The sequence below is a fragment of the Haliotis cracherodii genome, unplaced genomic scaffold (genome assembly GCF_022045235.1).
Source record: "Haliotis cracherodii isolate W230 unplaced genomic scaffold, xgHalCrac1.p SCAF_7, whole genome shotgun sequence".
Lineage (NCBI taxonomy): Eukaryota > Metazoa > Mollusca > Gastropoda > Lepetellida > Haliotidae > Haliotis > Haliotis cracherodii.
This window is the reverse complement of record NW_027266330.1, coordinates 58,891,889-58,906,693: the sequence shown is the minus strand read 5'-3', so window position 1 is coordinate 58,906,693 and position 14,805 is coordinate 58,891,889. Positions and strand designations below refer to the sequence as shown.

The 14,805-nt window shown below is 42.7% G+C and overlaps 1 pseudogene; it reads right to left on the bottom strand.

The window, feature by feature from the left end:
• Positions 1-4,543: 4,543 nt before the first annotated feature.
• LOC139449037 (uncharacterized) lies at positions 4,544-11,067 on the bottom strand (annotated as a pseudogene).
• Positions 11,068-14,805: the final 3,738 nt, after the last annotated feature.

Sequence of the window (14,805 nt, the reverse complement as noted above, 5' to 3'; positions counted from 1 at the left end):
TCTTATCCTAATTGTGTTGAGCGATGCTCATGATATCAATCACCGGATTGTCTAGTCCAGACTTGATTAATTACAGACCGCCGTCATATAGCTGGAATATTGCAGAGTGCGGCGTTAAACAACAATCTGTTCAGCGAGCCTGACCACCCGATCCCGTTAGTCGCCTTTTACGACAAGCATAGTCACCTTTTACAGCAAACATGGGTTGCTGAAGACCTATTCTATCCCGGAACCTTCACGGATCTCACCTGACAACATAATAGATCAATAACATTGTACTGGAGGCACAAGGAGAACTATAATCGCAGTGTAACAACAAACGGAGTTGGACATAGATTTTGGTTTGTTCTGTTTGTTGTCTCCGCAACATTCCAGCTGTGTGACGGCGGTCTCTAATTAATCGTGTCTGGACCAGACAATCCAGGGATTGACATGAGCATCGATCCACGCAATTGGGATACAGACAGACAGTTTATTCAGTATGCAAGGCCCATAGTACTGTTCAGTTTTAACAGATCCATAAAAATCAACGTGATCTTGAACATAGTATGATATATTCACCTGAGTCTCAATACATGTTTCAAATACATTGCTAAAGATTTGATAACATCTTTATTTGTCGAATTCAACAAATTGATCATTAATTGATTGTCTTTGTATGTATATAGAAATTTTAATCTAAACGTTATATTTTTCACATATTCAAAGAACATGAAACTTGTCTTCAATCTCCTGGCTGGTACAGTTAGAACATATACAATTTTCAAAATCACTATCCTTGGTTCTACGCTATTTATTGACAAGGAAGTTATGGAGAGATATTCTAAGTTTACAAAGAGCTCTCAATAGAGTTTTATCTTGTAATATACTTAAATATTTTTTCTGGTTGTAACAATGATTTGATACCATCATAATGCTGAAGAGGAAAGAGGAAGTTTGAAGTGGAAACTTGTTGGTGCCAATTTTGCTGAAATATATCTAATAATCTTTGGTTAAATGTATATTTTTTTTAATGTTTTTTTTCATTACCAGTGTCATGTGAGATCCATACAAAGTGTCAACGGGCATGTTGATGGGGAATTAGCTCTTGGAGGAATAAAGAACAAAATTGACATCACTGTCCCGGAACGCTTTATGCACAACATGTAAATAATGAACAACAATTGCACAATGAGTGGAATACCTGCTCTGACAACACAAACACAGCGATGAGCGGACCTTCCAGCTCAGGCATACGTGAGGTGAGCGGAGCTCCAGCTCAACCTCTGGACGTTTCCTATGAGTGGCACATCCTGCTCGAGGTCGTCCTTACACCCATGCCAAGCTTGACTAACACCTTGTAATGGTAACACATATATAGTAATGAACAACAATGGACAGACAAAGAGACAATGACGTTGCTTTGGACATTGGAAATATGGGCGTGATGAACAGACACAGTTCAGGGGATGATAAATTAAGGCAATAAATGCCATACTATAAATAGCAGTAGTTACAGGGACCTAGAAGTCTGTCATACCCGAAAGCTCCACCAAATTAACAACGCTTGTGGTCTGACGTTGATTAATGAATAATTTGCATACTCGTATATGCAAGGGGCCGACGTATGGTTTCTGTAGGAAGTGTCAATTTGGAGACGATGGCTTGCGGTATATACAGTTTTACATTATAAATGTAGATATATACATACAAAAGACACTATATGCCAGGTCAGTAAATATCATCACTTGAAATAGTGGGGTGATGGGATAGCCCAGTGGTTAAAGCGTTCGCTCATCACGCCGAAGACCCGGGTTCGATTCCCCACATGTATACAATGTTCCGAAGCCCATTTCTGGTGTACCCCTCCGTGAAATTGCTGGAATATTGCCGCGTAAAACCATACTCACTCACTCACTCACTGAAAATAGTCCCACACTCAACATGTGTATTTAGAGCCTTTGGAGTTGATAATTTTGGTCTACGGGTACTTGAGTGAGGTTTTTTTTGTTTGATATGAAATATGTTGTATTCATTGAGTGTATTTAGGAAAAACATCTAATGTATGTTTAAAGACGCCTCCAGCATTTCTTTAGGGCATTTCAAAACAACAGTGAGAGTGACATTTTGTTTCCTTGCATTCGCTTCCACGGAGGAAACTCCTGAACATAGTTAAAGCATGTTTCAATGACTATTGATGTGTGAGCAAGTGTAATTTTACGCCTTTTTAAACAACATTTCCGCAAAATCACGCAAGAGGACACCAGAAATTTGATTCAAACATTTTACCCATGCAGGTGTGGAATCGAACCAGGGTCAGTGGTCTGACGAGTGAATGCTCTTACCGCTGGACCACCCCACCGCCCCTGGTTATTGTGGAAATAATGGTTAACTTTCCTGTAATGTTGAACACCTGTGTCTTATAAGACTTATGTATACACAGAGATTGTATAACATGTATGCACATATATCTGACCCGTGAAGAGCCGGGATAAAATAGGTCTTCAGCAACCCATGCTTGCCGTAAAAGGCGACTATGCTTGTGGTAAGAGGTGACTAACGGGATCGATTAGTCAGGGTTGATGCATGTCATCGTATACCAATTGGTTGGTCCATGCTCATGATGTCAATCACTGGATTGTCTGGTCCTGACTCGATTATTTGCAGATCACCGTCATGAAGCTTAGTGCGGCGTTCGGCATTACACAACAAACATCACATTTATGTCTACGATAATCTTTGATTTTATAACAATATTATTTGAAATATTATTAATGTTGAAATCTTTTGTCTCCAAGGCAACATGCTTGAAATGGAACTGAATGTTGGAATAACTCAACAGTTGTTTAATATTTATTGACTTCTTGTGAAACGTTGTGTGATAATTAAACTGCTGTAAACTGACGGAAAATGGTTCGTGTTCCATGCCGAGGTTTTAAACCTTTCAGTATTCCTCATAGAAAATTAAGATCAATTATTTTTTACCTTTTTTTTTAAGAACTGGGCTTAAATTTAAAAGTGAGTCATGTCTATAGCTATCTATCTTTATTTTATATCCTTATGTTTAACTGCTATAAAAGGACATACATATCAAACTCGTACGCCAGTTGCGCATATACATGAACCTATTGAAGTGCTTAATACTGTATAAATTTAACCTCGCCGGAACAGTGTTCCCCAAGTTATAGTCGCCACACCATGACCCCTACAACTCACAGTGTTCCCCAAGCTGGAGTCGCCACACCCTGAACCCACAACTCACAGTGTTCCCCAAGATAGAGTCGCCACACCATGACCCCACAACTCACAGTGTACCCCAAGCTGGAGTCGCCACACCATGACCCCCACAACTCACAGTGTACCCCAAGCTGGAGTCGCCACACCCTGATCCCCACAACTCATAGTGTTCTCCAAGTTTTAGTCGCCACACCCTTACACTCACAACTCACATTGTTCCCCAAGTCGCCACAACCTCACTCCCAAAACTTACAGTGTCCACTTAGTTATAGTCGTCACACCCTGACACAAACAACTCAATGTGCTCCCCAAGTTATAGTCGCCACAACATGATCCCCACAACTGACAGTGTTCCCCAAAATTGGAGTCGCCACATCCTGACCCCCACAACTCAAAGTGTTCCCCTAGCTCGAGTCGCCACACCCTGACATCTACAACAGAGTGTTCCTCAAGTTATAGGCGCCACACCCTGACACCCACAACTCACGGTGTTCCCCAGGTTATAGTCGTCACACCCTGACTCCGACAACTCACACTGTTCCCCAAGCTGGTGTCGCCACACCCTGACACCCACAACTCACAGTGTTCCCCAAGTTAATGTCGCCGCACCATAACCCCCACAAATCACAGTGTTCCCCAAAACGGAAGTCGTCACACCCCGACCCCCACAACACACAGTGTTCCCCAAGTTATACTCGCCACACCATGACCCCCACAACTCACAGTGTTCCCCAAGTTATAGTCGCCACAACCTGACACACACACAACTTACAGTGCTCCCCAAGCTGGAGTCGCCACACCATGACACCCACAACTCACAGTGTTCCCCAGGTTATAGTCTTCACACCCTGACACCCACAACTCACGGTGTTCCCCAGGTTATAGTCCTCACACCCTCACACAAACAACTCAATGTGCTCCCCAAGTTATAGTCTCCACACCCTGACACCTACCACACATTGTTCCTCAAGTTATAGGCGCCACATTCTTATCCCCACAAATCACACCCTGCCCCAAGTTATAATCGCCACACCCTGACACCCACATCTCACGGTGTTCCCCAGGTTTTAGTCGCCACACCGTGACACCCACAACTCACAGTGTTCCCCAAGTTATAGTCGCCACACCATGACCCCCACAACTTACAGTGTTCCCCAAATTAAAGTCACCTGACCATGACCCCCACAACTCACAGTGTTCCCCAAGTTATAGTCGGCAAACCATGACCCCCACAACTCACAGTGTTCCACAAGTTAATGTCTCCACAATCTGACCTCCAAAATTCACAGCGTGCCCCTAATTATAGTCACATTCTGACACCTACAACTCACAGTGTTCCCCAAGCTGGAGTCGCCACACTCCTGACCCCCGCGACCTGGGGCTGTATGTAGTCATCATCTGGGCACCTCAATAGTCGCTGCCTCATACAGGTGAGAACACTGTCCATCTGACTGAAACAAACCACGGAACATTCACTTGTTATCACCTGCTAATTCATTCCCATTTTATTCGTTCGTCATTCATCAATGCGTGAATCGATTTTTCCTGAGGTTAAACCTCGATACCAAAGTACAAATATGTTATGAGTAAGTGTTCAAAATATGACAGTTACGCTGTGATTGTCACCTGTCCACTTTGGGATAGTGTCAGGACACACGTGTCCTTACGGGCAATGTCTGGACACCTGTCTACTTACTGGCAATGTAGTGGCACCTGTTTACTTACGGGCAATGTCGGAACACCTGTTTACTTACGGACAGTGTCGACACACCTGTGTACTTGAAGGACAGTGTCGGGACACCTGTGTACTTACAGGCAATGTCGGGACACGTGTTTACTTAAAGGACAGTGTCGGGACACCTGTGTACTCGAAGGCAATGTCGGGACACCTGTGTACTTACGGACAATGTAGGGACACCTGTTTACTTAAAGCATATTGTCGGTACACCTATGTACTTACGGGCAGTGTCAGGACATCTGTGTACTTGAAGGACAGTGTCGAGACACATGTGTACTTGAAGGCAATGTTGGGACAACTGTGTACTTCAAGGACAGTGTCGAGACACCTGTGTACTTGAAGGACAATGTCGAGACACCTCTGTACTTGAAGGCAATGTCAGGACACCTGCGTACTTGCAGGCAATGTTGAAAACATGACAACTGTGTACTTCAAGGACAGTGTCGAGACCCCTGTGTACTTGCGGGCAGTGTCGACACACCTGTGTAAAAAGTAAAGGACAGTGTCAGGACACCTGTGTACTTACTCACAGTGTTGAGAAAGGTACTCCTCCGTAAAGTGTTCCCTGGGTTGGAGACCCGCCCGCACGTCCTGAAGTCAGCCTGAATCATGTACACTACACACAGCACGAGGGACTCGGCGAACCTGGGGTGGGAGATAGCTGACGAATATGTGAGAGCAATACCAATTACCCTCGAGTCGTATCGGCCAGTACACCTACAGTCTTATCATTAGACCTAAGAGAACAGGTATTGTATTGACGGGTACCCCGAGACAATAACGACCAATCTCTTACTCCGCCTTTGCGTAAGGGATTGGTTGTGTGGGGGTGGGGGGGGGGGGGGGGGGATGAGGGTGTAAACATTTATTTTCCTTTCCTTAAATAGCAAGTTTTCGCAAAACATCTGACTAAAGAAACAAAATATTCACAAAACCCTGGACATATAATATCATTTTTTCTCCAGCACACTTACACATGAATAACATACTGCGTTCATATGCACTATTTACATACCTGTGCAATTTGACATACGTAATTAAAAAGTTAACACTGATCACAGATTTGACTATTATCACCATGGCCAAATTCCAAGGGAGCTGGGTGAGTGAGTGAGTGAGTGAATTGGATTTAGCAGTACAGTAAAGTACGTTTATAACGGACTCGCTTATTACGAACTGACCTATATAACGAACTTAATTTTAGTCCCGGATATTTGTTGTATATATGCTGTATATATGTTTGTAACGAACTATTATAAGGAGTAAAATAAGTGGTCCCTTTGTGTTCGTTATAACCATAGTTTACTGTATATAAACCCTGTGACAGTGTGTCAGCTTAATGTGGGATGAAACCCGGTGTGACACATGTCGTGTACCACCTTGGAGAAACCCACGAGCACAGGGATGTTGCTGACAAACCAAGGATCATAATTGGAATGAGTCTGGGATTCGAACCCACGGCTTGCGGATCCTTAGAAAACCAAAAAGTACAGACTGTGATTGACGTACAAGTGTCGTTGATCATCTTCTTCATTTCGTCCACTTGCCACGTGGTCGTCATGAACGTCCAACCAAACGTCGTCTCACGGTTCTCAAACGACTTCTTCTGAACACATAGGAACAGTGTCCGCAACATGTCGTATGTCACCTGTCTGTTTGTTGGGTGACAGAAGCCGGTGACAGATATTATGAAGTGAAGTGAAATGGGGTTAATCGTCGCGTTCAAGATTATATCACTAATGTGCGTGTGCGTGCGCGCGTGTGTGTTCATGTGCACGCCTGCGTGTATGTGTGACTGCTGGACTGATGTCTGGACTTGACTCTGAACCGATCAGTCCTTGTTTTATCCCTTTAATGATGAGCGCAGGTAGGATAACAACAGGTACGATCTTTTAACGTCATTTGGAACGTTGTGGCAGGGAATCGAAGATATTATGAGCACCATCCCACGCCGCCAGTGTATGAAGAAACGTTACCAGCTAAATCAAGGAACTTGACTTATCGATGCAATAGAGTGAGCAAGATTACTCGATCCTTTCAAGTTACTGATATATTCCACCCCACGGCCAAATGGCGTTGTGAAAGTGTTGTCAGTGTTTGTTTGCTTGTTTGTTTGTTTGTTTGTTGTTTAACGACGCACTCAGCAATATTCAAGCTATATGACTAAGGTCTGTAAATAATCGAGTCTGGACCAGACAATCCAGTGATTGATATCATGAGCATCGATCCACGCAATTGGGATACGATGACATGCATCAATCAAGTCAGTGAGCCTGACCATCTGATAAACCGATTACGCATTGAAGCTTGACTGTACGATTATCAGATTAAATATTTTTACGTTTTTAGACTGTACTGATTTTGCACCTGCATATTTCAGAGAACAGTTTTGACCAACATGACTTCGCGTTTTGATCTCGTTTGATCACTGTAGTAGCCTTGTCAAAAGCGAAATGTTTACAATCATTACTACCAGTAGTATTAAGGCTACAATTGTTGTTCTACTGTTGTATTCAGGTAAACACACACAAGCATGTACCCACACGCACCTGCATTTCGACTTAACCCCAGTGTAGTCATCTGCTTCGCGGAGGAGGAGGTCGACGTCAGAGCCGCAGCTGTCCAACATGACGTCAAGCAATGTCGTGGAGGAGATGGTGGGAAGGGATGCTGTGGACAAAGGGAGACAATTCAGTAAAGTAACCACCATCCGTGGTTTTGTGTGAGTGAGGTTCTGGAGGTGCTGTGAAAAAACTCAGCAGAAACACTGTAATACAGTTACAGCACTGTTTAACAACATATTACATTGCCATAACAGTAGTAAGCTATTTTCAGACACATCGGATGCCGTTCTAAACTAAAAGCACTCACACGTGACAATGTAACTCTCCAACTGGCCTGAGTTGCCTGTGCACTCATCTACATTCATATTTCACTCACTATTTCCCTACTGTACATTAGTGTCTCCCAGACCCAAGAGAATGAATTACGAAATCCAACTCAAGCCTTGAATGATCCGGCAAGTTCAGGATGCCTCAGCTCTAGGAATTAAGTATTGTTCTGGGCTCCATCTAGGAGTGAGTGAGTGAGTATGGTTTTACACCGCTTTTAGCAATATTTCAGCAATATCACGGCGGGGGACACCAGAAATGGGCTTCACACATTGTACAGATGTCGGGAATCGAACCCGCGTCTTCGGCGTGACGAGCGAAAGCTTTAACCACAAGGCTAACCGAACGCCCCTCCATTTAGGATATAGACCTACTGTGTTTTGAAATTTGATGTAGTCCCACTGTAGAGTAGATACCTCTTATTTTAATTTAGAAACTGGGCGTTTTAGCGTCCTACCATGACGGCAATTGCCTCCAGTAAAATAATAATAATCAAAACAAACGCATCTCATCCCTGAACATGGATGTGGCATAACTGGACCTACATCACAGTTACTCACGCTTCAAAGTTGTCAATATGGCTGCCAATGTTTACATTTTCCGTGCCTCAGCAGACAGATTCAGAGGCAAGGTGACGACACCGATCTATGATGCGGTTCAACATCAACCTGGAGATTCACTGGGAATGAGCCTGCTGGTACAATGTGGTTACCAATGGAACTGGAGTATGACCAACCAGCCATCTTTTAGGCTGCAAACCGACTATTTTGACAGGAGGAATCTGCATGATTTGACCTGTCAATTTGAAGTTTTCCCAGATTCAAGCAAGCAAGATTCATTGTGACTATAGTAGTCAAGAAACAGTGGTTCGTGTATGAGTTTCTTAATTGTGCGTGTTCTGAAATCAATCACATCAAGTTTGATAAGTTGCGAGGATCAAGTGTGCTTTGACTTCAGTGATGTCTGGACATTGTTTTCGCCTATCGTAGGAGCGAGAGAATCTAGGACTGTTTTCTGAGGGACTTTTAAATCCTCTCCGGCCAAATCCTTCCGGTGGTGGTAGACGGAGATGGCAATGAATAAAAAGATATGTAAACAACATGCTGTCATGAAAAAAGTTTCTTTAAACATGTTTTATAATGTTTTATTTTACTGTCATTGTCGGTTGTTTCAATGAGGAAATAGCCTGTCCTGTTTCTGGTCCCTAACATTTCATGTGTATGGAAAAGTTATGCCTTCATTAAATCTTGTAATGGAATCAACGTAGCAGTCAGGGTTGCGGCCTAGAACGCCAAAAACATCCGCTCTCAAACTACTGTATTTCCCTGGCCGTCTATTAATTTTGCGAGAGCCCTTGAATCGGCGTGTATTAGAGACCTGGCTTCTATTTTAGACCCAGCTTGAAATAGAAGAAATATAGATACGTTTTACAGTTCATATGGGGGTCATTTCTTTTATAAACCAATGTGTAGGCTATGGATGTATTTATATGCACGTTTTTTGTGTGAAAAGGCTTAATATATTTGAAAGGGGTTTCCGTAGCAAAAAGGAAACCTCTTTTAACCGATAAGAATCAAGCATTCATCGATGTCATGGTAGAATTATAATTCATATGTTGTAGATGCTGTAAATCTTGATATTAACGCGAGCGAGAATTAAATGCCAAAAATGCGAGTGGTCTTTGCTCGCATTATTAAACATCGCATTTATATCAACATAAGACATTTTGGATAGCAGAAATACCAACTTAGACATACGTTGAAAACAAACAACTATGTATTCCACATCACTGTTTATTGAGCAGCACTTGTTACAAGAAGAAGAAGAGAAATTGTTTATTTTTGTCTCACCCATCTCACAAAAATACATTACGCCACAAGATAAAACATGGCCACCCATTCAGGGTTATGAGAGACATTTAACATATAAACAAATTATAAATTAAATCACATGTTTAAAAACATATAAATATTGGGTCACACGAGCAACCTGCACTTACAATATCAAATATTACCCACGATGTAAATATAACCTACAATACAATGCTTAAAGATGACCCGCAATGTAATATTCAGACACAAGTATATAAATAATGTCATTCAAACACTAATTACATCCTGTGAATTGTCACTGCTGGGGTCAAGACAAGCGTTCTACTCACTCATGTCTTCACTGATCACACCTGCAAGTCCAGACAGACGCCACCCAACATGGTGTCTTTGCTCTTTGCGACTGCATCAAAGGCCGACACGAGCCAGCGCACACGTATTGTTTTAGCTGAAGTACTCTACTCAGCGCTAATAAGCGATGCTATTTGGTGTGTGATTGGATTAAGGTGAGGATTCTCCTGTAAACCTGACTGAGGACATTTTGTTTAGATATAAATCCACTGATGCTTGAGAGGAGAGGGTGTCGCATTCATATTGAGTCGCATTTTTGGCTAGGGGCCCACGGTCGCATTCTTTTGGAGAAGCATTGATTTCACGTTTTACCTATACTTGGAAATAATTTTGAAAATGCCTTATTATAATTCATAATATATCCCATAATAATGAGGAAAAATACTCTCTCACTCACTCACCAAACCACCAATCTACCGGACGAATCACTCACTCACACATTCACTCACCACTCACCAGATATTCCTGAGAGTTTTGTAAAGCAACATTATTTTTGAAAGATATTTTCCTTCCTACTCACCCTACCCATAAAGATTCGGGGTAGAATAAGACTTCAACAACCCTTGCTTGCCATAAATGGCGACTATGATTGTCGAAGGGTGGTCAGGCTCGCTGACCTGGCTGATGCATGTTATTGAATTTCAATTGCGTGGATCGATGCTCATGATGTTAATCACTGGATTGTCTGGTTCAGACTCGATCATTTACAGACCGCTGTCACAAAGCTTGAATATTGCTGAGTGAGTCGTTAAACAACAAACAAACAAATCCTACCCACCCGTGACTAGTGCCCAACAAAGCCACACCTAATCAAAGTCTCCGCCCTTCACACAAACACCTACCTGACGTCCACAGCTCAGTCCAAGTCCAGATCCCTCTCCCTCCTACATACATCAACGCCCTACACAACCTCTCTATGTAGGTCGTAGATGTAGGCAAAGACGTTGCAGTTACTCACCAAGACACGCGACCAACAGCAGGACCCTCCAGCGTCCCGACATGATGCGACGTTCTTTTACCTGTCCGTCAGTCAGTGTACTCCTGCTGTACCTGTGTTGTACATGTGTTGTATCTGTGTTGTATATGGGTTGTACTGACTGGCAACACAAGTTATGTAACTGCACCTGCCTCGGGTACGTATCAGTGTGTTCCGATTGGTTCACAGATTACCGTAGTTGCCTGAAATGATTCAACCCACAATGCCTAGAAACAACAGATTGCATTGTTGGTGCAGATTGTGTTCGTTGTCCTGAACGACTGGTGCTGTAAACATGTAAGTAAACAACGTCACACCAACCTACCCTCATGTCCCGCAATGATACAGGAGGTCGCTATTCATTGTCACTCTTTTCCTGACTAACGGATAAGACGAAAGATTAGCTGAAAGAGTACGGTAGATAGCGTTGTTGACAAAACTGTCGCACTTCCTTGTAGAGGGGTTGCGATAAGTCAGGTAGGTGTACGTCAGAAATAGTTCTTTACTGAGTAATACATGCACTTTATTCTGAGTCGTATTCCGTGACATATGGGTGAGGACTATTTAGCAGGTCACTTTATCCACTGGCGAATTCAGAGAGGTGCAGGGGATGCACACCCAACCCCACCCCGCTCCACTTCACCTCACCCCACACCATCCCACACCACTCAATTTCAATCCATCCCATCCCACACCACCTCATCCCACACAACCCCATTTCACTCCACCCCACATCACAACACACTACACCATTTCACCCTAACTCACCCAACCCACCCCATCCAACACAATCCCATTTCATTCCACTTCGCCCGACCCCACCCCATCCCGTCCCCCTGACACACACCCTATTTCACTCAACTTCACCCCGACCAACTCCGTCGAACCATACCCCACCCCAACCCATCCCACATTACCCCATTTCACTACACCTCACCCCACCCCACACCACACCATTCCACACCACCCCATTTCCGTCCTCCTACCCCGACCCCACTTCAAACCATTTTACTCCAATTTTATTCAAAGTTTTATTTCTGCATAAACGGTAAGATAAAACTGCGCTGTTGTATCGGATTTTAGTTGCTTGACATTGCAGTCACAACAATTGTCAGGTCCCTTTGAGTTAGAGCAAAACGACAATATAACAGTCTATTGCATGATATTGCATCCAGCCTGTTCTTTGATCTTATCTAGTTTGCATTTTCATCATCGCCTTGATAGTCCACAGATATAGAGGAAACCTTTTGGTGTAGGATCACCTTATTTATGCAGTACATCGGATGACGTCACTCATGACTGTTGTGTTATGTATTAATGCACTACTGCGATCATGAGAATTACACAAAAATGTATCGATTCGACGCTCAAAAGGTGCGATTTTAGGGTGTGAAAGAAACAGATAACTGCACTCGTGTCTGTCAGATACCATTTATCTGACAAGCCATTGTTTCAAAGCATATCTAACTTGCTTTCGCGCGTTAGATACGTTTTGAAATAACTCGTTGAAAGACAAATGGAATCTGACAGACACTCGTGTGGTAATCTCTATAGGACAAGGATTATAAATTGTTGCACATACAGTATTATAAAATTAACAGATATATGTACGCAAGAGAAATGCAAATATCAAAGGTCATGTGGGGACTACTTTCAGTGTTTATAAACAAACATAACTTCGCTCCTTGTCATTCGGTGATCGAGTCAGAATATACCATCGAGAATCTGGAGAAATTACTTGGATAATTGCTATCATTATCAAAAGAATAGTCTAATATACTGAAAATAAGTGTCTAACTGTGACATGGTTAGGGCATTTTACAAGTTTTGACTACTTTGGAGATTTTGCCAGGGAACTAGCCAAGCGGGATCAGTTTCCTTATCTGCGCTTGTAGACGTCTGCGTCTTGGAACCTTTCCACAAATTAAGCAGGAGAATGTGGCCGAAATATGGTCGAATTGTTACCTTGTTTCGTTTTGTCGCCGTATGTACAACTGACTGCACTTCGTAATGTTATGACAGGACATGCCGACTGTCAACAACGTCTGACTGTGACCGTGACGTCTCACAAACTAGGGTTAGAGTAGCTTCCCTTTGATAAAGGGCGGTTACTCTATCGGGCTGACCAATGAATAGCGGGGAAAGGCAAGTAAAATCAATTTGTGTACCGGTAGGCAATTGTTGTTTTGCATATATGTAGTTACGCCAGTGTATAAGAAACAGGTTTCAAATATCATGCGAGTTTAATGAATGATGGCTCGTCGGAAAGCTCTCCGAATTCTAAGACTTTTAATACAAAAGCCGACACACCTATAAGGGGTCGTTAGGGAAATACAACCGTTTGAAAGTGTACAAATTGATGTCAGAGGCTCCTGTTAGCCTGATACTGTACGCGCATGCGCCACACCATTGTGGTTCTTTTAACATAGTTGGATAGCCAACACTTTCAATGTTTCCAAAAGATTTCAAGAGATTTGGTCACTGCAAAATGCTTCAAATGACATACACATTTACGCCCAAAACGAACGTTGCCACGTTTCTCAAACACACAATGCCAAACTCACTTTCTTTCTCAGAGTCATGCACATGCTTCAAGTGGGGACACAGGTGGCCGTGTCGTCGAAGGCGCCGCGATTCTCTGTGCAGAGTTGTGTCACTTTGGCACGCCAGAAACCTATGATTGAGGGTTCGAATCTCAGTTCGCCCAGTTTCGAGGTTTGTCATCACCATACCCGTGCTCGTGTGTTTCATCGAAGTGGCAAACGTCTAAGACCTGCATCACTTTGGCCTTTCCTCCAACATTAAGCTGACATGCCATGATATAACTGGAATACTGTTAAAAGCGACGTTATATCCATCTCATTCACTCACAAGCTTAAAGCTGTGAATTTGGGTACATTTCCAGTATTAGCATGACTGGCATGTGGATGTCAAGGCCGCTATAAATTATTAGTTAGAGTTTGATTGAATTTTGCGGGAAGCATTTTATTGTTTACATTCTTTTTTTCTAAAATAACTATTGATGGCATCTGTGTGTTCAGTAGGGTAACAAAATAATGTATGGTGTGATGTTTTGTCCTCGATGAAAATGTTTTACTTAATTTGATGTTGCCTTAAGTAGCGAATATGATGTGGTGTAAAACATCGGACAAGCTCATTTTAGACAAATGCTACTAATTGGTTTGCGAGAATTTGGCTTCAATGAATATGCTAGCCGTGTATAATATTATTCATTGAGAAACTCACGGGGCTGTGCTTATGTCTATAACACACGGTGTAGCGCTAAGCTGCAATACTGCTGATTGGAATAGTTTTGGACTCGTGAAGATCCGGGATAGAATAGGTCTTCAGCAACCAATGCTTGCCCTAAGAAGCGACTAACGGGATCGGGTGGTCAGGCTCGCTGTCTTGGTTGATGCATGTCATTGTAATTCAAATGCGTGGATCGATGCTCATGATGTTAACCGCCGAATTGTCTGGTCCAGACTCGATTATTTACAGACCACGGTCATAAAGTAGGAATATTGCTGGGAGCGGCGTTAAACAACAAACAAACAATATAATTTGGAATGCGAAGATGTCTGTATTCACAAATGACCGTGATTTTTTTTTAAAAAGGTATAAGCGACAAGTAATCAATAAAATTCTAAACTCGCTCCCGTGTGAGACCAATTTGGTGAAACTCGTGAATAGGTCAGATATGATAACTATTCACTCGTTTGAAATAGTTGGTATTACAGGGGAGCTCGTTTAGTATTCTATATTTATGTCACAATTTCCAAACCTTAATATGTGGAATGTAAC